Source organism: Rhea pennata, chromosome 15, assembly GCF_028389875.1.
Source record: "Rhea pennata isolate bPtePen1 chromosome 15, bPtePen1.pri, whole genome shotgun sequence".
In the NCBI taxonomy this organism is placed as follows: Eukaryota; Metazoa; Chordata; class Aves; order Rheiformes; family Rheidae; genus Rhea; species Rhea pennata.
Genome location: NC_084677.1, coordinates 19322749 through 19346022, shown reverse-complemented (window position 1 = coordinate 19346022; position 23274 = coordinate 19322749).

The window sequence follows — 23274 nt, the reverse complement described above, 5'->3', positions numbered from 1 at the left end:
AGACCTCTGTGAGGTTGCAGATGTACTTTGGGGCTCTCTGTCTTCATGGTGCCTGCCCTCGTTCCCTCTCTTTGGTCTTCACCCGGGGGCTGCTATGAGCTGTGGCAGCCTCTCCTGCAGAGGGGCTGGGTGCTGGCTGCATGACTTGGCTCTGAAATGAGCCAGCAGAAAAGTCCAGAGAGCCACAGCTGAGCACAGTGAGAGGGTCCCTGCAGATCAAGGGCTGGGGGCAATCAAGCAGCATGGCAAAGCTGTTGCAGCAAGCAAAGCTGTTAGGTTTGCTCAAGCGCTCTTTAACCTGTGAAGACAGGTGGGTAGGATGTGTCCACGCTCTGATGCAAGCTGCCCACAAGTGAAGTGACTCGCTGCCGGCTGCCCAGAGGGTAGCAGAGCAACGAGCCTGTGTCCGGCCCTCGCCTCGCCCCACAGCTAAGGCCGCTCCTCGGCTGCGCCCCCGCCACGGCGCAGACCCCCGTCGCGGCCCGGGGCCGCCTGCCGGGCGGGCGGCTCGTTGCAGCGAGCAGCGGGTCTGCTCGCGGCGAGCCGTTGTGCGGGCAGAGAGCACACTCTGCTGCGCGACCGCCGCACGGCAGCCGCGGCCGGGCCGGGCGAGGGGCGGACCTGGCGGAGCCCCGAGGGGCGCCCGGCGGCGGGGCAGCGCTCGCCGCCCGGCCCCGGGAGCCGCTCCGGGCCCGGCGCGTCGCCGCGGGGTCTCCGCAGACCCCCGCTCAGAGCGGTCCCGAATGCGCCCGGCCGAGCGGGGTTATCCCGTAACGGGCTTCCCCGGAGCCCGCGACGGGGCGGCCCGCGGCTGGGAGGGCGGGCAGGCCGGCGTTGGGGGGGGGGGGGGCGCAGAGCCCTGAGCAGCCCCCCAGGCCTCCGCAGCGGCGGCCGCCGGCCGCGGGAGCCGCGGGAGAGGCCCCGCTGCGACGGGCGAAGCGCCGCAGCCCGGCCGGGGCTGGGCCTGGGCTTCCACCAGCCCGCGGCGAGGCGCGGCTGCCCCGGCGCTGCTGCCGCGCACCGCCCGCGGCCAGGGCGGGCTCGGCTGTCCAGCCTCTGTGTGTATATACGTGTATATCTATATGTGCATCTATACAGGCACGTAACGGCAGCGCCCCAGCCTTGCTCCGCCACTGGCAGCGGGGACGGCGGCGGAGGCTCGGGGCACCGCCGCTCGCCGCCTCGTCGGCCGTCCGAGCCCCTCGCCGGGGCGCCAGGCCTGCGCCGGGCCGCGGCGCCCTGCGCGGAGCTGCCACCGGGCGGCAGTGGCGGCCCGCGGCGCCGCGCGAGCCCGCGCTCCCTGCGCGGCCCGGGGGGAGCGCGCAGCGCGGGCGGGGCCGCTGCGGCCTCGCAGGACCCTGCTGGGGGGGGGAGATCGGGCGGGGACCTGGCCCCCCGGGTGCGCCCAGCCCCCTGCGGTGCCGGCTGGGGTCCCCCCGGGTGCAGACCTGGCCCCCCGGGTGCGCCCAGCCCCCTGCGGTGCCGGCTGGGGTCCCCCCGGGTGCAGACCTGGCCCCCGGGTGCGCCCAGCCCCCTGCGGTGCCGGCTGGGGTCCCCCCGGGTGCAGACCTGCCCCCCCCAGGTACATCCAGCCCCCTGCAGTGCCAGCTGCCCCCCCCCCCCCCGGGTGCAGACCTGGCCCCCGGGTGCGCCCAGCCCCCTGCGGTGCCAGCTGGGGTCTCCCCAGGTGCAGACCTGGCCCCCCAGGTCCATCTAGGCCCCTGGGTGCAGACCTGGCTCCCCTGGTGCAGGCCAGGCCTGTGTTTGCTGAGCAGTCAGTGGGGCGGAGGGGTTTGCAGCGAGAACAGCCGCCTTGCGGGGGGCCTGTCTGTTTGCCTGTTTACCTGCCGCAGGGACAGGGAGAAGGTCAGAAGGGGCCTGTGCGGAGCAGGGCGAGGGACATCCCTGGGCAGTGCAAGGCTCTGCACGGGCTGAGGCAGTGGGGTGGGAGGGTGAGGGGAGCGGTCCTGTGTCACCTGTTGGGGTGCTCTCTGCCCCACACGTGCACATGTCCTGCACCCTGACGTTTCCTCCTGGCTCGGAGCCCAAGGGTGTGTACACCAGCCTCCAGCTGCTTGTGGCCATCAGAGCAGCGCTATTCCCCGGGCGCAGGGACGGCCTGAGGTGTCGGAGCTCCCGGCACAGTCCCCGCCTGGCATCGCCCTCTGCGTTGGCTGAGTGTCCTCGGGGTGGCTTCCAGGCACAGGCAGCCCTGGCTGGTTACTGGGCAGCTGCAAGCTGCTTGGGCCAAGATTGATGGTGGTGCTGGCCCGAAGCTGCTGTGTGATGGGGGCTGCCAATAGGAGCGATCGCTGAGGTCTTCATGTGTATTAATGAATGATCCATCATGCGCTGTGGTGGCAGCAAGCAGTCAGGAGGGATCATTTATTTAAACTTCATTATTGCTGCCAATACTCAGAGTTTCTGCTTCGTATTGAACTGGAGAATAAAGTGCAAATGCCCTTCCTTTGTTTCAGGCTCTGACTGTAATGGCCCAGATGAGTTAAACTGACAGAAATCCTTTGGGGCTGCCTCTGCATGGTGCCTGGACCCAGGCAGCAGCACGAGGCCACCCCAGCACCCTGCGGTGCCGGGACTGTGCCCGTGCTTGTGCTGGGAAGGTCGCACCTTGGCTCGCTCTTGGTTTATCTGCTGCTACAGACGAATGCCCAGAAAAAGCTCCACTCTTGGCTTCCCTGTGCCTGCATGGCACTTCCAAGGATGCCGTGCTGCCATCTCCGTGCTAGGGGAGGATGCGTCCACAGGAGCATCACCCCGGGGAGCCAAGCGCTCCCTTGGGGTGTCTCCTGTCTGTGCTGTGCAGAGCAGGCAGCACCAGCTCGCAGCAGGTAGGATGTCTTGTGCTAGGGCACAACCGGCAGATCTGCTGGTTCCCAGCTCAATCCTTCAGAGCATTTCTGAGAGATTGCTAGAAGCCAATTCTTCCTGGTTGGCCTTGTGCTGTAGAGCTGAATGCGCGCACAAGGAAATGGAAATAATTTTCTCCAGATTAGGAAATCGAAATCTCCAGTTAATCAAATTTTATGCAGCATATTACTTTTCCTATGAAAAACCCATTTAAAAATCAATCTTGCTTGAACGGTAACAAAAAACATGGCTGCAGCTGCTATTATCTCTGACACTTTTAACATCTATTTGTCACTAATTGCATTAATGTCATATTGTTATTCCACTGGACTGGGAAAGGGTGTAGCAGCATGATTGCATCCATATATTTTTCATCCCACTGGAGGCCTTTTATGTTGATGCCCGTTGTGTTCCTGGTGATCATTGCATTGCCATTTTAATATTGGATCAGGACAGATGTAGTAATTGTTATCTCCAAATCACTCCATGGTGCAGTTGGAGCAGTTCGTTGTGCTCAGTTGTGTCAGCAGTGGGAAAGTTTGTGCAACAGCAGCTCTTCCTGCCCGGTGGCAATCTTGCAAATGTTGCCTGGCTGAGCCCTGGGTGTCACAGCTGGCTTTGGAGGACTCTGGGCCATGGTGTCTTTGGCAGGGAGGAGAGGCACAGCTCCAGGCAGCGTCCTCCCTCCTGGGCGGTGTGCAGTGCCAGAGCCCTGCTGTGCTGTGGAGGTGCCTTGGGGACCCTGCCAGGACTCCAGGAAGCACACCCAGGCTGTCCCGTTCCATCCAGAAAAGGGAAGGGGGTGTCTCTGCTCGCCCACCTTCAGAGCCAGGTCATCTCCAGGATGCGCAGAAGGGGCTGGGGTACAGTGCTCCCGTCCTGAAGCCTGGGAGGGGGATTCCTGCACTCTCAGTGCCTGCATCCCATGCAAAACTTCCAGTCTTGCAGCAGCAAAGTGTTACCCCTTGTCATTTATTCTGTATTTTGATCAGTTAATGCTTAAAATATAGCTTTCATTCTTCTCTCAAAGATTTCTGAAGGCCTCACTGAGGAAGAATTATTTTATAATCAATAACTGTTAGCATCATGTTAGGTCCATAATTCACACTAAAACATTTTGGTCCATCAATCATCAAGTTAAAACATTCATTGGTCAAACTGCTGAAATACTGCGTGCTGCCTTTGCGGCCAAAGCAGGCGAGAGACGTGCCAGCCTCCCCAGGCCCTGCTTCCCACCAGCAGCCTGCAGGAAAGGAATAAACCTTTGGCACCTGGCTGCTGCGTTACGGAAGCAGCTGCCCGCAGCAGAGGGTATGAATTCCCAAGGTGAAGGTGAGCTCTTGGTTTCTCTGATGGTGCTTTGGCTGCTCTCAGTGCCCATGGGACACCTCCCAGCAGATCCCAGTCCCCTCGGATACATTCCTTTTGCCTCATTAACTCAGATACCTTCTCAGACGTTTGACCTGTGTGACTGTGAACATGGTGTGGTTGAGTTTCAGTAGTACATCAGCAGCAGTGGGTTTTGTTTGTTTGTTTGTTTGTTTGTTTTTTAGTGTCTGATCAGAAAAGCCATGGGCAGCTCCAGCATGAACAAGTTGGCTCCCCATGACCATGCATGTTTGGAAATTGATGTAACCTGTGTTAATATTCTTGCTTGGAAACATTTGGTTGGCACGTGCTTTGCAAAGAGCCAGCACAAAAGACTTGCACAAAAAACACAAGCCTGAAGCTCACTAGCTCGCTGCCTCCTGCCTCTGAGAGCAATGAACCGTCCCTAGAAGCTCTGGGATCTTGGGGACGTCTGCCAAGGATCACAGCTTTCACAAGGTGGTATTTCACAGTGAAATTGGAACATTTGCAACATTACAGCTGAATGAGTTGAAAAAAATTTTTTTAAGAAAAACCTTCCCACTTAAGATCTGACAGATGCTCTGAAAATGTTTTGGCCTGCTGGAGCCCTGCAAGGCGCAGGATAGCATCTTCCATGACCCCTGTTCTTTCCTGGGGCCAGAGAGAGTGGCTGTCACTTCTGAAAGGCAGGCAAGGCTGGCTTGGTGACAGTAGGCAGTGTTGTTTTCTTTGTTAAATTTGGTCCTGTGCCCAGATACTTTAGCAGCAGAAGCAAAACTGCAGCAGCAAATATACCAAAAAATAAAATCAATTAGAAAAGTCTGTAATAAGGAGATTTTTGCACCAAAGCTAGGCAGTTGTCACTGCATTTCCAAACCTGAGAATAAGTGATGCATTTTTGCAGCCATTCAGCAAAACCACCTGGGTCAAGTTCTCTCCTTGAATGGTAGAGCTGAATTTGTCGCCCTAATTTTCACACTACTTAAAATCCTTTTGTTGGCCTCCTCTTGAAAATTTCTTGCTCACATCTATTTACCTCTTCCAGCTGCCCTAAAACTTTCCTTCAAACTTTACAACCTATAACTATCACAGTTTGTTCCGGTTTGGATGGAGAAGGATTTGTTTGCTGTGAAGCACTGTTTCCATCTGATGTTTCGTAGTTGCAAAACCACGCTCGGGCATCAGGCACCCGTTCCTTATCCGCTGGGCTCCTGCTGGTCCTGTGGCATTTTTCGGGCCTTCCGCTCTCATCCCCTTCATGCTATTGCAGTAGCACATGCAGGATGTGCTCTGGGTCCAGGGCAAAGGCTGCCAGGCCCAGTGTCCTGCGCTGGCAGGACCTCAAGCATTAATAAAACAGTGCTTGTGCCTCGTGTAGTTTGTGCCCAGAGGATGCTCTTCTGCACCGTCCTGTGGTCCCTTGTGGCTTGCAGGTGCAAGGCTCTGCTTTTCCCTCTTCGGCGCTACCCAGATCAGGGAGTTTTGCTTTTCCTTCCTTGTCCTTCCTTTCAGCCTCACTGGGGCAGCCCCCCAGGCCTATAAAGCTCTGGGAGGGCTCTGCAGCCGCGCGTTCCCGGGGCTGCCAGCCCCGCGGGCTCCACGTCTCAGCACCTTTATTCTGAACGCCACCCCTTTAAATCTCACCTCGTCCGAAAGCGCAAGGGACCAGCAAAGAACACAACTCACGTTGGTTCCTGGCCACCCGGGACCCTGGCCGAGATGTGCCGCTTTCTGAAGTCACCTGCGGGAGGCTTCGGATGAAATAATTCCGGGCTGCAGAATTCTGTATCCGTCCGTCAATCCCCTCGCTTGCGTTTCCTCCTCGCTTCCAAAGCCGCTGGAGCCTAACACCGCCAGCGGGGCTGCCCGCCGCCAGGCACCCGAACCCTCTCCCGCGCGGGCGGCGGGGGCCACGCGCTACTCGCCGGCGCCCAGAGCGCGCTGAGCGGCCCGCGGTGCAGCCGGTGTGCCCGGCCCCGCGCGGCGGCCGGGGGACGTCCCGGCGCGGGGAAGGCGGCTTCCCTCGAGAGCGGTGGGAGGGAAGAGGCGCGAGGGGCTGCGGCGGCTCCGCGGGCCCCTTAGGGAGGCTCGGCGCCGAGCTCGCGGTCACCGCTGTCGGACGCGCTCTGCCTGGGAGCTGCGGTGTCTTTGTTGCTGGTGAAGGTCAGAGCACGGCGAGAGCGGAGCCGTACCCGGGGCAGGACGCGACTCTCCCTCCGCGGCAAAACCAGACAGAACTGTCGCGAGGGGGGTTCTGAGCCTGCACGAGCGCATCAGCAAAAGGTGGTTTTTTTCTTTAATATTTGCCAGTTTGCATTTTATCATATGTTTGGGGCTTTCCTCTGAAAAATAACTCTTACGTTCAGCTCCAAGCTGCTTTTCACCAAAAACAAAAGTACGCAAAGCTCTGGGAGCTCTGGCAGGTACGACGTGCGCGTCGCCGGCCGGCCGCACAGACGTGTGACAGCCGCGGGCCTGCGGGCTGCTGATTGCAGAGGAGCCACGTTGGCGATCACCAGCTGGGCTTCTGGCTCTAAGTGCGACTCAGGAAAGAAACATTTTCTTCACTGTCGCCTTCAGAACAGCTGACAAGTTCTGTGCTTTGTAACATTGCTTGAGGAAATGCAAAAACCTAACGGAGCGAAAGAGACGCTGCAGTCGAGGTCAGGGTTGCGCCTCGGAAATAATCTCTGCTTCATCAGGGCAGCCGGGGGGCTCGGCCAGTGCCCGGCGCGCCGCCGGCCGGAGCGGGGCTGCGGCGGCTCTCGCGGAGCGGCCGGGGCTGCGGCGCGGCCGCCAGCTGCGCTGCTGGCCGCAGGCGCGGTGCACGCCGACCGCCGCTGCTCCGCGGAACGAGCGAGGCCGCGGAGAAGGCGGTGGTGCCGAGCGGTCGTGTCCCGGCTGACGGGCACGGGGAGCCCCCATCCGCGCCCCGTCCGACGGCACCGAGCCCCCGCGGAGCCGGGCAGGAGCTCTGCGCAGGAGCTCTGCGCAGCAGCGGCGGCAGCCCGGCTCCCGCGAGGAGACGCGGTCGGCGGGCCGAGCCTCCGCGAGGAGCCAGCGTGATCCTCCCGTAATCGCGTCCTCCAGGTGCGGTTTGGAAAAGGGCCCGAGGGTGAGACCCCAGGCAGGGCTGCAGCCCCGGGTAAGGGGCCGGCGGCAGCGAGCACGCCGCGGGACGTGGTGCTCCGCGGTGCTGTGCGGCGGCCGGGCCAGGCTGGGGTCCTGCTCTTCACGGACGTGTCGCGTTGGTCCTTAGGTGGCTGCAGCGACCCACAGCTAACGTCCCTGTCCCCGTGGGAGACGGTCTTTCTCTTGGGTATTCAGTAATACATGACGGAGTCGCTTGCTTTCGCGTGCCCCAAGTCCTCAGGGCACCTACAAGTGTAGCTAAAAGCCTCAACTTAGCATGACGGCCTCAGTCCCCAAAACATTCTCAGCTTTCTCTGATGACTCTCAATTTACTGCGTTAGAGACGGCAATGCTCAGAGGAGCAGATTTCTTTAAACAAGGAAATCGCTGTACACAGCTCTTGCACCGAGCTTCTCTTTCAACATATACCCAAAGGCTGTATGTTTATTTTCCTAGATAAGTCAGCTACTGAAAAACGAGCTTTCTAAGTTCACCTGAATTACTCTAGATTGATACTTAAAGAGAACATTAACCTCTGACACCTGGGGCAACAGGAGCCTGCTTTGTGCGTTCAGCAGCACAGGTGTTGGTGACAAGGGTGTAACTATACAAACATGGTCTATTTTTAACCAAATTAAAAGCTGGTACAATTTCAAATCCACATCCTAGTCCCTTGTCACCTTTGATTTTTCACTAGCTTTTTTTTTTTTTTTTTTTTTTTTTTTTTTTTTTTTTCCCTGCATGTTAAATGCAAAAAATCCCTCTCTTTTTGCCTGTTTCTCCCCCGGTGGATTTTCAATGAGACTCCACGTATAGGAGGAAGAGAAGAGACGAGAATGAGGAAATCGTTATTTAGCCCAAATCAGAAACCTGTGACTGACACTTTCATTAAGAGGAATTGATTAACTCTGAGTGATGGTGCTTGTTGCTCTTCCTGGCGGCTCGTGGGGCTGGGCGCTGCAGCAGCCCTCCTCCGCGGAGGGGCCTGTTTGCAAGGCTCGGATAATTGGGTCATGTTCTCCAGGCTGTTCAGCTGACATTTTCATGATTCACAGGTACCTTGGGAGAAAACAAAGCGCGGCTCCAAACAAAACACGGGCTGCTCCATCGTGCGGAGGTGGGAGGGTGGGGATGCGGATGTGGATGCGAAGCATTGCCTGCCAGAGCAGGCTGGGATGAACAGTATCTGCTGGGCACCCTCAGCAAGAGGGACGTTTTGCTGGAGTTTTAATTAAATGAAGTTGGCAGCTTGTTTCAAGTGCAGTAATCTTCATTTCATAGGGCGCTCTGCAATAGCGTCTGCTTTTAGAAAGTTAATGTTGTGTGAAACATCTGTAATTACAAGGAACAGGGCCAATGTGTCCATTCCTCATGACATTACAGGGTGCAGACAGAGATAGTCAAGGATGTGATTTCAATTAACGCAGTTCGTTAGGGAGGCGGCATGAGCGCGGCTGCCCCCGTGGACCTACTGGCCCCGGAGCTCGCTGGGCTCGTGGAACGGCCTCCGCCGCTCGGCAGCGCCGCCTCCTTCCCGCCTGGGCGGGCTGACGAGGGCGGCCGGGGCCGCGGCGCGGGGACGCGGGGCGGGCGCCGCGCCGGGGCCTGCATCACGCTGCCCGGTGCTGGAGCGCAATCGCAGCTACGTTTGTGCTCGAGCCCGGCGGCTGCGAGGGGCTGGGTCCCACCGCAGGGCTCGCACGTGGTCCCCCCGGGAAACCTCTGCTGAGCTACTTTTCCCTTGCACCCGAGTCCTTGGGTCCAGCCGCAACCGCGTGCGGCTGAGAGCAGCACCTTGGCGTCGCGCAGCCGCGTGCGGCTCCGTTGCGATGCGTCGGGATGGCTTAGGGCGGGCGTCCGCGCCCGGGAACGTTGCTTCCCGGGAGCCCCCCGGCCGGACGCGGCTTCCTGTGCCCCGCGGGCGGCAGCCGGGCGGGCGGCTGCAGCCGTCTCCGCCGCGAGCCGCCCGGGCGCTGCAGCCCTTCGCGGGTGCCGGGGCCGCGCGTGCCGGCGTCCGCCCCTCCGCACGAGCCCGTCGCCCCTCCTGCTTCGCTTCCCAACCGCAGCGGCTGCCGCGACCCACGAGTTTGGCAGCGAGCGGGCGGTGTGAGCCGCTGGGAAAAGCATTTTGTGAAGAGAGGTCTTCTGGCTTTCGAAGCTACCTCTGCAATTTAGCTGTTGAGTCTCTCCAAAGTTTGGCGCTGCCTGAACCCTGTGTGATAAATATAGCACCTGCGCCCCGCTGCTGGTGATAAAAGATTGCTGATGACCTTTCTGAATGAAATCTTAGAGTGTGTGGGATAAATGTGGAAAAGGTCACAAACGGAAACTTTTATTGTGTGGTAAAGTCCAATGTCATTCCTAATCAGCTCACAGACGCCTGGGCTGCTGCGCAAGCGCGCGCGCCGCCCCGTCCCGCTCCTCCCCGGGGGCGCGGGGAGGCGGCCGGAGGCGCGCGCACCCAAACGCGCCCGGCCGAGCTCGGGGGGCACTACCGTCGTCGCTTCGTACGGTTTGCGCCAACGTGAAGTGGTTGCAACGTCGGTGTCGGGGAAAGCGGGACGGGGACGAGGCGCGGCGCGCCGGCACGTTCGTTAGGTGCCGGCACGTTCGTTAGGTGCCACCGCACTTTGGAGACGCGTTCGTGCCGTGTCACAGGAGACGGGCCCAGCGCAGCCCCTGGTGAGGTCTGCGATCTCTCCTCTACAAAATGCAAGTGCTTGGTAGTGTTCTGGCAATAAAAGCATTACGTGGAAATTTATGCAAAAGAGGAGAAGATCAGGAACCCTCCCCGGGTGCCTTGTCCCCCGATGCAGCCAGTAAGCGTAAGCTGCAGGTGCAGCCGGGTGTTCTCGGCGCTCGCTGCAGGGACCCGTGAAGTGGGCTGACTCGCTAGCTTGTGTGCAAACATCTATTTGTGCCCCTGCAAACCCTTCTCTACCGCCTCAAGCCGGGGAGGGAAGGAGAAGGGCGTCTGTGTGTGAGCAAGCTGCAGAAAGGCTTGGTAGTATTCACGCTAATTCCTTGCTACACTGTGGATTGATACTATAACTGTGCTTAAAACTGCTTTAATGTTCACTTCAGTGTTGCAAACAACCGTTATAGTTGCAAGAAAAGCAAAAAGCATTTTGTTTTCAGAGACTCATTAATTGCAGCTGGGAGCCAACGTGCCTGTGAGAGGAATTCACACCATCTCTCCTGTCTCGCAGTTTTCTTCTGGCTGCATTTCACAACTGTTTCTAACAATTTGAGTTTACTTTGTATGAATGTTTTAAGAAAAAGTGTAATTGAAATTCTCTCCTCAATGCTAGGGGAAGATGACTCATACATCACTGTTATTTTCTGTATAATAAACAAGATGGAAAGGTAGGGTTGGAGGAGCCGGACTTAACAAATAGCTGAAGCTCTTTGCATTCAAAGAGAAATGACATTAACATTTAAATCCCAAACAGCCCTGCTAAGATTACAATTCCAGTCAGTGTAAAGGGCCCAGACAGCCGGGAGCAATGGTGCAAATACTTGTTTGCATTTATCTTTTGCAATAAATATTTCTGGTCGTGTGCATGAAAAATTATGTAATTTTCTGGGTTTCAAAATTTTTGGTTTTTCAACACATACCTCAGCAGTCTGCTGAGTCTGGGTCTTTCTGTAATGGGTGTAGGAAGCTAGAAGCAAGCTGTGGCCACGGCTCTTCCAGCAGAATTCCCGCTCGGCCTCCGGCAGGCCGAACCCCAGAGGGGAGCGGGACGTGGCGGGGCAGCAGCAGCCCCGCGAGGCGCCGGCGCTGGCCGTCCCGCCGGCCCTTTCCTCGCCCCCTCCCGCCGGGAATGCCAAGCAGTCACGTACTTCACCGAGCCGGGAAAAGAGAAAATATGTGGCGCCTTTCAGCAAAATTGACTTCCAAGTAAATAATGAGTGGAGTCACGATTATTTATTAAACAAAGCAATTTTTAATAGCCATATTTTAGGCTTCAAGTCTCTCGCTGCTAGTGCTGGGGAATCAGGGCGCTGTGCGACCGGTGATGGATGTTTCCTCCTGTCGGTAATCACATGTAAATAAGTGACTGGGTTCCCTCCTCCGGCTCCTCCGAAGCGGAGGTGTAATTCCCGGCAAGCAGTGCCGTGCCGTGCCGTGCCGGGCGGCAGGCAGGCGCGTGTGCCGGGCTCCGGCGCTCCCCGGCCCGGGGCGGGCGCTCGTGGTCCCGGGGCCGCCGGGACCCGCTCTCTTCCCGCGCGGGACCTCGCTTCTGAAAACCAAACTTCCCGCTGCCCAGCGCCGTAACGGGAGCGGGAAGGCTCCGGCGGCAGCTCCCGGCGCCCTCGGGACGGATGCGCGCGCGGGGCGCTGCCGGCGCTCGCTGCGCCGTCCCGGCTCCCGCCGTGCTCGCGGCCCCGTGCTCCGGCAGCCTCCCGGGGCTGCTCGCTCTCGCCCGCCGCCGCGGAGCTGCGCCTGGGAGAGGAGGAATCACGGAAAACAAATCGGTTTCCCTCCACACTTCCCTCTTTTGCTAAAAGCCCCAGAGTAATAATCTGAGTGGCATTGTTTAGCCAATTACTAATTTACTAGGAATTAACTTTAATGCATTAATAAATGTTGTCATTTTCCTGACAAATTATCATAATAATGCATTTTAATGGGCTGCAGGAGTCAGGAGAATAGTAGGAAATAAATATATTTTAGTATTACTTATTCAGTACATCTGTACCTAATTATATTTGCAGAATAATTACACTGCCACCGCTTCCCCGAACTGCATTCGTGCCAGCAGCAGGCCCGCGGTAAATCCCCGCCAGGCCGAGAAGGGCCCCTCCGCGGCCGTGGTCACGGCGTTCCATCGCCCGCCGCGGTCCGGCCGGGCGCCCGCCAGCGCCGCGGTTTAGTTACCTCCTCGCGGGAGAGACCAATTCGGGAGGCGGATGGCGGAGCAGGCCCCCCGCGCGCAGCAGCGGCGGCGGCCCTCGCCGGCCCCGGGGCTGTGCCGAGGGCAGACGGCGGGGCCGCGGGCACCGCGTTGGTGCCGGCAGCCCGGGTCAGGGCGCAGGGGCCTCCAGGCCGCCTCCAGGCTGCTTCCAGGCCGCCTCCAGGCGCGGAGCGCGGTCCGCCGCGCCGCCGCAAAGGTCAGCGCCGAGGCTCACCGTGGCACGGCTCCATCCTGCCGCCCTGCATGGGCTCTGAAGGGTCCTGGACGGCAGCAACAAACCACAATTATGCGAGACCTTTCGGTCATAACACATTTATTCAGAGCTCGTGCATAAATATTAATGTCCCTGAAGATTTTGAACAATTATTTGGCACAAGCAGAGCAAATATTTAAATAAAATCTGACTGCTGTGCCTTGCAAGCAGCCAGGGCGGTTCCGCACGCAGCAGCGCCTCTGGCGAAGCTGGTCCCCGCGCTGGCGTTTCTGACGGCCCGAAGTTCGCTGCGGCACGTGGGGCTCGCGGCTCGCCGAACGCTGCCCGCGCCTCTCCCCTTTCCAAGGTGACTTGTCTTAAGCGTGCGCGGCGCTGCACACGGGGGCAGCCCGGGACGGGCCTGGCGCTGGCCGAGGGGGCACAGGACCTGGATGGGGACAGGACAGGGATGGGACCGGGATGGGGACCTGCTCCTGCTCCCGGCAGAGCCCCGGCAGAGGCGACGCGGAGCCGCCCGAGGTGCAAGCAGATCCCCACGGAGGCAGGATTGCAGCCACCTCGGCCTCGTGTTAGTTCGACCCGATGCGGCGAACGCTGTTATTACCGCAGATGCCGGTGCTATTAGTAATAACTGGCCACTAATTTTAGCACCCTTTTCCCCTTGTTATCACCATCTCTCCAAAGGCGATACACCTGCCGCGGGAAGGCCAATTTATCTGCACTAACGCACAGTGACATATTTGCTGTCATCAGACAGCTTTAAAGGTTATAAAATTATAACCGGTTCCTCCTGGCATTGATAAAGTACGAGTGCTTCAGCCAAATCGCCGTTCCCCTGGTTAGCAATGCTCCGGTCGCCCTGCAGAGAACGCGCGGCCCGCGGGAGCTGCAGCCGTCCTCGCCGCTGGCCTGCGGGCTTGGGCGCCTTGGCTCGAAGGGGGGCACGGGGCAGGGGCAGGGGCAGGGGCCGCCCCTCGGCGCCGGGAACGCGCCGTGGCGGAGCCCCCGCGGCCGGTCCCCGAGGCAGCCCCGCGTGGCCGCTGCCCGCCGGGGGCTGGGCCGCCGCCGCTGCGGCAGGCGCTCGGGGCTCCGACCCCGCTCCCCGCCGGCCCGGGGCGGCAGCGTGCTTACACCCCCTCTCCAGTGTTTTTCTGCAAAGGTGGTTCAAAAATCTCCGTTTTGTTTCACAGAAGAATGAAAATGGATCCCCCAGGCGTGAGTGGCGAACCCCGGCCGGGCTGCACGCTCAGAGGAGGCGCCTCCTCCTCCTCCTCCTCCTCCTCCTCCCCCCTGGAGAGAGCAGCTCTCCGTCCTGATGCCCCAGCGAGGCCTGGAGCTGCTCCGAAATCCAGCTGCTTTGCTATTTCTGCACTGCTTGCAGTGGTGCTCTACAGACCTGAAAGAAAGGGCAATAATTCATCCGCTGGTGCAGCCGCTGTGTGATCTGTCCTCGTGGCAGGGAGATGAGCTCTTTGCTCTAGGAAATGCAGAGACATCGTGGATTCTGCCTCTTTTCTGATCAGGCTGCGCACTAATGACACGATCGATGCTCATTGATTGTTTAAAGCCATAATATCAGGATGCTATCAGCCAAAGTGGCAATTGCACAGAGACCCAGCGTCTCTGGCAATCACAGTGCCAAGCAGAGATAACAAGTGGCCCCGTTCAGCAGTGATGGAACAACTGCTAAGTGCGCGCTGCTCAGGCGGACGTGCCGCCGCCTTCCGCGTGGGCGGATGAGCGGTGCCGCTCTCTGGGCAAGGCTGGGGGACGATCAGGCTCCTGCTCCGCCAGCGTCCCAGCGCGAGCTGCCGTTGCACCGAAGCAGCGAGTGTCATTCAGAGGTCTGTCTGTGCCAGCTGAAAGAAAAGGAATGTTTTCTGCCTTGAGGCTTATGAGGATTCTCCAGGTGGACTTGAGAGTGCTCCGCAGTCTCCTCTTGACGGGGTGTTGGTAGTGTTTGGCTCTTACCCCCAGTTACAAAAGATGGGTGAGGTTTTAAAGCAGGTTTGTGGGACGTGCGTGGACAGTCTGCATCTCCACCGCGCCTGCTCCCCTCCCAGACTCGCAGGAGGTCGCTGCGCCCCTCTGCCATCGGTCCAACAGGCACCGGCCTTGCAGCTGGCCTTGCTCTCAAGGAGCAGGACCACACGCTTCCTTCTTTCAGCCTTCCCTTCAAGGCCCTGGTCTGCTCTTCTTGTGCGCTGATCTCAGCCAGCGTTCAGCAAACAAGGGTACCAGATGCACGCAGGAAAGGGCCTGTTTTGCAAATATTCTGGGCATACCTAAAGCTTAAGCAAAATTGGATCAAGAAGAACAAAATAGTCATAGATGTAACAGTACATAGATGTAAGAGGGGAAAAGTAGCAAATTTCAGTGATTCTCTGCTAAAATGTGATGATTCAGGGCTACACATGTTGGCACCAATATGTCTAAAATAAAAATAATTGCAGACCTTTAAAATAAAGCAATCTCTTCAGATGAGGAACAATTATATATTTCAAAGCAGGTGCACATGTCCTTACACCTAGTAATTATCAATTACAGAAGATGCCTACTTTGTTATCCTAACAGGATCTCCAGTTACCTTTTAAGGGCTAATTGCAGTGCATTTAATTCAGAAATCAAACACTAATGGTTTTGACCTTTATGCTTATTTCTGAGGGGTGATAACACTTCGAAAGCCACACAACACTGATCTGCCCGTTTTTTGCAGCGCACTTCCCACCGTTTAACGCCCCGCAGCCCCGCGGGGAGAAGCCAGCCGCTATCTCCGGTGCGCCGCCGCCGCATCCCGCTGCTCCGGGGCGGAGGCCGAGCCGGTCGGAGGGAGCGCGCGGAGGGAAGGGCGGCAAGCGCCGTCCCGGAGTAACTGCAGGTACATTCGCGGGGCGCACGCCCCGGGCCTTGGTCCGCCCCGGCGCCGTACGCGTGCATCGGGTGTCCAGCTCGGCTCTCCGGATGCACGAAGCATTTTCCACCCTGGCTTCAACCCTGGCTTCCAGTCTGATCTCACGGAAATACAGAGCAGCGAAGGTCGCTTCCAACTCCAGGTTATTTACAATGGAGTTTGTAAATGTCCCTGCAGACTTCTTCAGTCAAGCAGGGGTGGAGAGAGGCTGGAGGAAAGCTTTCCATTGCACTTTGTCATAACCCTGCAGTGGGCTTTGTTCGTAAGTACTTTTCTTGTCACCATGCGATTTTTAAAAATCACCTTTTAAATCACTCTGAAAAGCATCCATTGAAGTCTGGTCAAGTAACAGCTTTGGGGAACAGAACTGCGCACGGTGCCGTGAAAGCTGTAAACAGAGCTGAGTGAATCATTGATTTATTGTATTTCAGCACTTTGTCTATGCATTAAACTTTGGCAGGCATCTCATGACGGCCCTCCAAAGCGTTCGCTCCTGTGCAGTATATTCCAGTCTCTTCATCTCATTTAAATGTTGAGAGAGCGATTTCAGGGCGTTCAAGCCAGGGATGGGCAGAGGCCGCCAGTGAAAGACGAGCGTCTCCCAGCCCTCCTGCAGCCGGGGCAGAGCAGCCACGCCGGGACCCTCGCGGGCTGCGCCCCGCGGGAGCTGGCCCCGCTCCCCGCATCCCCCTGCCCCTCGGCCCCATGCCCCTCGGCCCCACATGTCCCCACGCCTCCCCGTGCCCCTCGGCTCCGTGCGTCCCGGCGAGCCACGGGCCGGGGGCGGCGGGGTCCCCGAGGAGCTCGCCCCGGCCGGCAGAGCCGAGCGGCAGCTCCTGGGATTAGTGCGGCCGCCGCAGGTCGCACGTTAGCAGTTGCCTCCCCAAACAGTTTCACGGGAGTCGCTGTTATTGCATCTCTGCGTGTCTCAGCGAGTGAAGCGTCCTCATCTGTTCCTTCTTCAAAGCAGATTTGATCTCCACATTCAATAAGCATATGTCCTAGCTAAATCCTTTTTTTAAAGACCCTGTTTTCCTCTCTGTCTTTGAGCAAGATGATTCTCTCTTGCCTAATTAAAAGCCTCATTTCCATTAGGAACCTTTGAATTATGCTGGATTTTCTGCTTGAGGTTTCCTGCAGCAGGCACCGAGGCGGGCGCCCGGGCGGCGGGCTGGGCTGCCCCATAGGCTCGCAGCTCTCCTGCCACCAGGAGCGACCCGGGCAGCGCCGAGCCCCGGGCAGCGCCGAGCCCCGGGCAGCACTGCATGTCCGGGCCGCGCCGAGCCCTGGGCAGCCCCGAGCCCCGGGCAGCACTGCATGTCCGGGCAGCACTGCATGTCCGGGCAGCGCCGAGCCCCAGGCAGCCCCGAGCCCCGGGCAGCACTGCATGTCCGGGCAGCGCCGAGCCCTGGGCAGCCCCGAGCCCCGGGCAGCACTGCATGTCCGGGCAGCACTGCATGTCCGGGCAGCGCCGAGCCCCAGGCAGCCCCGAGCCCCGGGCAGCACTGCATGTCCGGGCCGCGCCGAGCCCTGGGCAGCCCCGAGCCCCGGGCAGCACTGCATGTCCGGGCAGCACTGCATGTCCGGGCAGCGCCGAGCCCCAGGCAGCCCCGAGCCCCGGGCAGCACTGCATGTCCGGGCAGCGCCGAGCCCTGGGCAGCGCCATGTGTCCGGGCAGCGCCGAGCCCCGGGCAGCACCACATGTCCCAGCGGCACCGAGCCCTGGGCAGCGCCGCGTGTCCCAGTGGCGCCGAGCAGGCGCCGAGCCCCAGGCAGCGCCAAGCCCCGGGCAGTCCCTGCCGTGGGAAGAGGCGCAGCGCGTGCACAGAGCACTGCAAGGACGAGGATGGGAGGGGAAGGGAAGGGAGGAACTCCCGGCCCCTTGGCAGGGGAGAGCCAGATCCAGGCTCAGGGAAACCGAAAACCAGAGAAACGTTAAATGTAAGCGTGCCAGGAACGCCCAGGGTAACTGGGTTTCAGCACCACCTGTTCTCGTTGTAAATGAGCTGGACGCTCTCCTCTACTCCCAGTGCAAATCGTCCTCGGTGCCGGCCGACGGCGAAACCCTGTGCGTTCTGCCCAGCGCTCAGCCCTCCCTCTGGAGTCCGTGTTTGCTCCCTTCCCCTCTCCCGGTCTGCATTGCATTTGGGAGTGTTAATATTTAATTGGTGGGTTTTGCTATTTTTGTCTCCTGGTGTGTTGCCGCAGTTGCGGGCTGGAGGTCAGCAGCCTGTCGGAGCGGGAGAGCGGCTGATAGCGGTTCATCAGGCTTTTTGTAATTTATTTGTTATTGCTGTTTCACCAGCCGCTTCCCAGGCTCCTTGGCTGTCTGGCCCCTGTTATTTACAGGCATCCCTCCTCCTCCCATCGCGCCGCGATCGCGGCGGCAGGGTGGCCGCGGGCGACACCGACGGCTCGCCGGCACCGCGCCGGCGGCGGGGAGCGCTGCCGAGCCCCTTCCCTCGCACCTTGCGGGCACGCGCCGCCTGTTGTCCAGGCAAAGGTTTCCATGACACTAAATAAAGTGAAATATGATTTTGCACAGCTGGAGCCTTCGATGCCAGTTAGGGACGAGAAACGTACGCCGGGCAGGGACTGGCGCGCAGCAAATTGCAGGGGCTCGGATCTGCGACGCCAACAGCCGGAAAAGTACCGATTTTTAGCTGGCTCAACCAGATGTCTATGTTCAAAATCGTGTGTTGCTTGTGTGTCTTGCGTGAGGTGCCTCTGCCTGGAGCAAGGACGTTGCTCGAGCGAGGCTGTGCGGCACAGGAGCGCTGCAGGGGCCGTGGCCGGGGCGGCGCGGGGGCGGCCGGGGCGGCACAGCAGGCGCAGCTCGCCCCGCTTCCACGTGCCGCCTCCCCGCTCCCGGGCGCGCTGAGCCCCGGCTGCGCTCCCGGGTTAGCCGGCACGGCTTGCTAACAGCAGCGCCGTTAAGATCAGCTCCTTGCGTGTGCGCATCCCTGCAGTTGGCTGCGGGACTGCTGCTTGTATAGGGATTTTATTTAAATACCTTTAAGGTGCAACTTCCGATGGGATCGTCTCTGTGAAGCTTGCAGGGGAGCTTTACAGATTTTAACAGGTTTAATTAAATGTTATAGGATATCAAGTATACTATGTTAATTAGTGTTAATTTGGAAACTGTCTGAATTGTAGGGACTCGGTAAGAAATAATTAAAATCCATTCTCATTCTTTGTTGCCTACAGAACACGCGCTGCTCTTCCGGCCCTCGTTCCGTTAGAAGCAAAGGGCACGTCTGGGCCCAGCGTGCACCGCCCGCGTGGGGACGAGATCGGTGGGCAAAACCCCGCTCAGAGGAAACGTCGGAATAAAACCGGCACAGGTGCTGCCGTGTTTTGCGTTAAGATCTAGCTGCTTAATTAGGCAGCTGAAAAGCAGCTTTCTGCAGTTGTAGCTCAGCTGATCCCCCCGGCTCAGAAAGGCGCCCTGGCTGCCGCAGAAAAACGATGCGATGAATAGAAAAATGCCCAGGTAAGGGCGTGCGGCGGGGTGCGCGCAGGGCGCCTGGCCGGCGGGCGCTGCGTCCGCGCCGGCTGCCCGCCCAGCGCCTGCGACGGGCGATCGCGCAGGCGGCGGCGCAAATTAGCCGTGAAATTGGGAGCCGGAGAGGAGCTTTGAAATGAAGAATTTAGGGGGGAGTTTGTAAAATGTTTAAAAGGCAGAAATAGCACAAAGCCGCAGCTTTAATTATTGCAGTTTTAATCAGTGAAACAGGTTATTTTTTTTTTTCCCCCAGACCCTGATCCCAAAGGTAATTGGAATTGTGAGCGGAGCGTGATTAGCGTGCGAGCTGCGGAATTGGGAAGCGAGGCAACGCGGCCGGATCCGGCTGCGCGGCCGAGCGGGGGCCGCAGCGGGGACGGGCCGCGGCTGCGCCCGGGGGGGTCCCCGTGCCCCTTCCCCGCCGCCGCCGCCCCCGGAGCGGGGCCGAGTCGAGGCCGCGGAGCAGCGCTGCCGGCGGCCGCTCCTACCTCCCCGCGCAGCGTCCTGCGGGACGTCGGAGGAGCGGCTCCGTTCTCGGAAAAGCCGCGCGGGAGTCGTCCGGTGGCAACGCAGGAATGCGCCCGCGCCCGGTCGCGTCCAGGTAATCGGGAGTAAATAACCGCTCTGACCCTTAAAGCGGGTGGCGTCGTACTCCCAGTACACGACAGAAACAAAATCCAGATTTTCGTTCGTGTTCCACACGCATAGTGAAAATGAACCTTAGTCTCCAGCAATTCTGAGCCTAATGAAAAACAAATGAGGTTTTAAATCAACGCCCAAATGCAGAACTCCGCCGCCGCCGGCTGCTGCTGCAGGACAGACACGATTTCCAGGGCTTCTCACTGAATCTGAGCAAGTTTATTAGATTTTGAGTGAGGCAGTTGCCAAAACGCCCCCGCCGGGAACAAAACGGGGAGGGAGAGGCAGGGGTGCCGGGGGCGGGCTCCTGCGGGCTCCGCGCGCCCGGAGTCTCGGTGGCCGAGGTTTGTGCTGCGCTGCTGCATGTCGCTCGTCCGGTCCAGAGTCCCCGGCCTCGCCGGGTCCCTGCTCTTGCCGGGCTCCCTCTTGCGCCGCCCTTAAATCACGTCTGGGCACGACATAATTCTCCCACGTGCCCGGCGAGTCCCAGTTACTCGATCAGTTCAGATTCCATAAAAATGTAAATAATCAAAGCCCTTCTGCTGTTATTTATAACAGTTTGCTCCAGGCTGTAATTTATGTATTAATTTCAGCTGCGAGTTTCTGAAGGGAGGGGAAAAGAGAAGATTAACATCGGGGCGTGCGCCCACCTCCATGCCCGCGGCGCCCCGCGCTGCCGGGGCTCCGGGCAGCCCGGTGCGGGGCCGGGGCCGGCGGCGGTGGAGGGGCTGCGCGTGCCGCGTCCCTGCCACGTCCCTTGCGGCGGCGGTGGCAGGACCTGCAGCTCCTCAGCCCGAGCTATTAGCTATCTGTTAAGTGCCGTATCTGATCCAGACACGGCGTTGTATGCATCTCTCTGCGAGTAAGCCCCTGCTTGACACAGCTGGTGATTGCTTTTTTAAAACCATGCAGGGAGGATCAGTTCCTTCACCCACTGATAAGGTATCAGGTGACAGAGGGATCAGCATCCACCACATAAATCTGCAACTAATCCTTCGGAATCAATATTTTTCATTAAGAACCTGTGAGAGTTGGGCCATTATAGGGAAAAATCTGTTTAGGTTGACACCTTGATGAAGTTATTCAGTTCAGGGGCTTAAGTCATTGAGAGGTAATAAAGAGCAAAGAGCACAGAAGGATCGAGGTCCCAGTTATGAGAGCTTGCACCGGGAATAGGGGCTTTATTGCAGTGAGAAATTATCATGCTGAATTATTGTGGAATTATGAAAACTTTAAAGGGTTGGCAGCACTGCCCAGATGTTCCCGCAAGCTGAGGGTGCCCAGATGTTCCCGCAGGCTGAAGGTGCTCAGATGTTCCTCCAGGCTGAAGGCGCTGCCCAGATGTTTTGATGCTCTTGAGCACGAAGTGCCCTCTCTCGCCACGTGTTTCTCCCCCGAGCGCGCCCATGGGGCCGCTTGCAGGCCCGCTGTGCGCAGGCTCCCGTTGTCCACTCGGAGGACCCGGCTGCCAGCCCAGAAGCTGCCTGTGCTGCCGAAACGGCTCCTGCCAGCCCGGGCGCTGTGCCGGGACGCGTTTCGCTCTGGGCTGTGGGTGCAGGACTCCCTGGGCCCGCGGAGTCCCCCAGGCCGGGCTTCCCGTGCGTGTCTTTGGGAAGAAAAGAGCGATTTCCAAGGAAGCCGCGCGAGCGCAGCCGCCGGGGACGCGCCTTTCCAGGCGAACGCCCCTCCCGGCGCGGCACGAGGCGCCCCTCGGCCCTGGGTGAACTCGGAGGGAGCCGGTGCACGCGAGCACGACCGCAGCGCGAGGCGGGACCTGCCCTGACGCGCGGGGTGCCGCGGGCTTCGCGGCAGACGGTGCTCGCCGCGGTGCCGCCGGCCGCGTGCCGCCCTCCGAGCGCCGGCTTCTGTAACTGAGGAAGTCGAGCTTCTCCTGAAGTTTTCTTTATAGGTTAACCAAGGTTAATCGTATGAGCTGCAAATGAAAATGCCTGGCCCATAAATCCCCAAGCCTCATTAAAGAGGATTAAATGATACGACTACTTTGTAAATCCTAAAATTTCCATGCAAACCTCTCAAACAATAACATGAGAAACCTCTGACCCGCTCGGTCTCTGCCGACCCTCGCGCTGCCGCCGGGAAGGAGGAGGAAGCGCGGCGCCGGCCCCGCCGTGGGGGGAGGCCGGGCTGCCGGCGGGCCCCAGCGCCGGGTCCGACCGCGGCCGCAGGCTGCGGCGGCGCCGTTAACGGCGCTGCGTTTCGTGGCTTGGCGCTGTTGTCCCGGTGCACCGAGCCAGGCTCCCGGCCGCGCTCCGGGAGCGTCGCCACGCCATCCCGGGCCGCTGCCGGCGGCTGCGCGCCCGGCGCGGGAGGCTGCTGCCGCTGCCGCGGCGGTGCCGGCCCTGCCGCCTCCCCGAGCTGCCCTCCGTAGCTGAGGCAACAAATGGAAGCAAATAATAATCTCTAACATCTGGGTAATGCTGGAGAAATTTTGCAGTAACTGACTTGGCTCTGGGCCATGATTGAGGTGTTTTGTTCCAGAAATTGTTTTGCAGCTCATACAGAAATCATCTGTTTCCATCGTTGCCGAATATCCCTAACCAACGCTGAAACAAGCCGGGGGGGGGGGGAAGACACGGCGACAACCTTGGAGGCTGGAGCCGAGGGGGCGGGAGCTCCCGGGCCGTGGGACGGGCGGCCGGAGCGCTGCTCTCCCGGGAGGAGCGCGCTCGGTGGCTGGCCCTCGCGGGCCCGGGCGAGTGCTGCTCCGCTGCCGCGCAGGGGGGACGCAAAGCACCCAAATCTTAACGAGCAATTAAAAGCTAATCAAAGGGAAGTCTGTCAGATAAGGATGGTTGTGTGGTTTTATACTTGGCTTTGCATCTGTTTGTGGAGCAAAACATATTGTCAGAGAGATTTGTAGCCTTGAGATTTGCATTGTGGTTCCTGGATCTAATTCAATTCCAAATTGATGGTTTTGGAAGGATGGGATTTTTATGTTAACAGCAACCTTTATCTTAGCTTAAATCTAACTGCTATGTGCTCTGTAAGTACGTGCGTGTGCTGGACCCATTTCCTTAATTCATAATCGTGCCGAGAACTGCAGTCGGTTCCTCTTCTCTCTCCCAACGTTTCCTTTTACGCAGGCAGTGAGATAATGATTTGTCTTGAAGCAAAGCTCTCCTCTGGCTGCGGAGACTAAGCACGCTGTCCCCGCGCCTGCAAGCCGGGTCCCTGCTCCGCTCGGCAGCGCCCGGGCATCCCCCGTTTCGCTTCGTGGCGACGGGGCGCTGGCAAGGCGCAGCCTCGTGCAGCGAGGCCTCAGCCTCGGCCGGGCGTTGGATCAGCTGCCTGCGTTGTCCAGATTTCAGTATTTGTTCGATTTTCATTTTGGCTGGCTTCAAAAGAAGATCCCCCCCCCAAAAAAAACTTAAAATGAAAGCAAACTTTGCAGGCTTTTCCCACAGTCGTCCCTCCTGCTTTTTGCCAGTTGCTGAGTCGCTTTAAGTGTTTTGGTTAAATTTCACATTTGGAAAGGGGGGGGGCTGGGAAAGTACTCCGGGTGTTGAGTCCCTGCAGCGCCTTCCCCAGCCCTCTCCGGCCACGCGCTCGCTCCGGGTGGCCCGGCGCTGCGGCCCCCGGGAAGGCAGCACCCGGGGGGGACACGCGTGCACGGAGCCGGCGGCGGCGGCCGAACCCAGGGACGCGGCGCACGGCGGCTCCCCGCGGCGCTTGGGCTTTGTCCAGCTCGCGTTGGAAGGTCTGCAAACCGCGC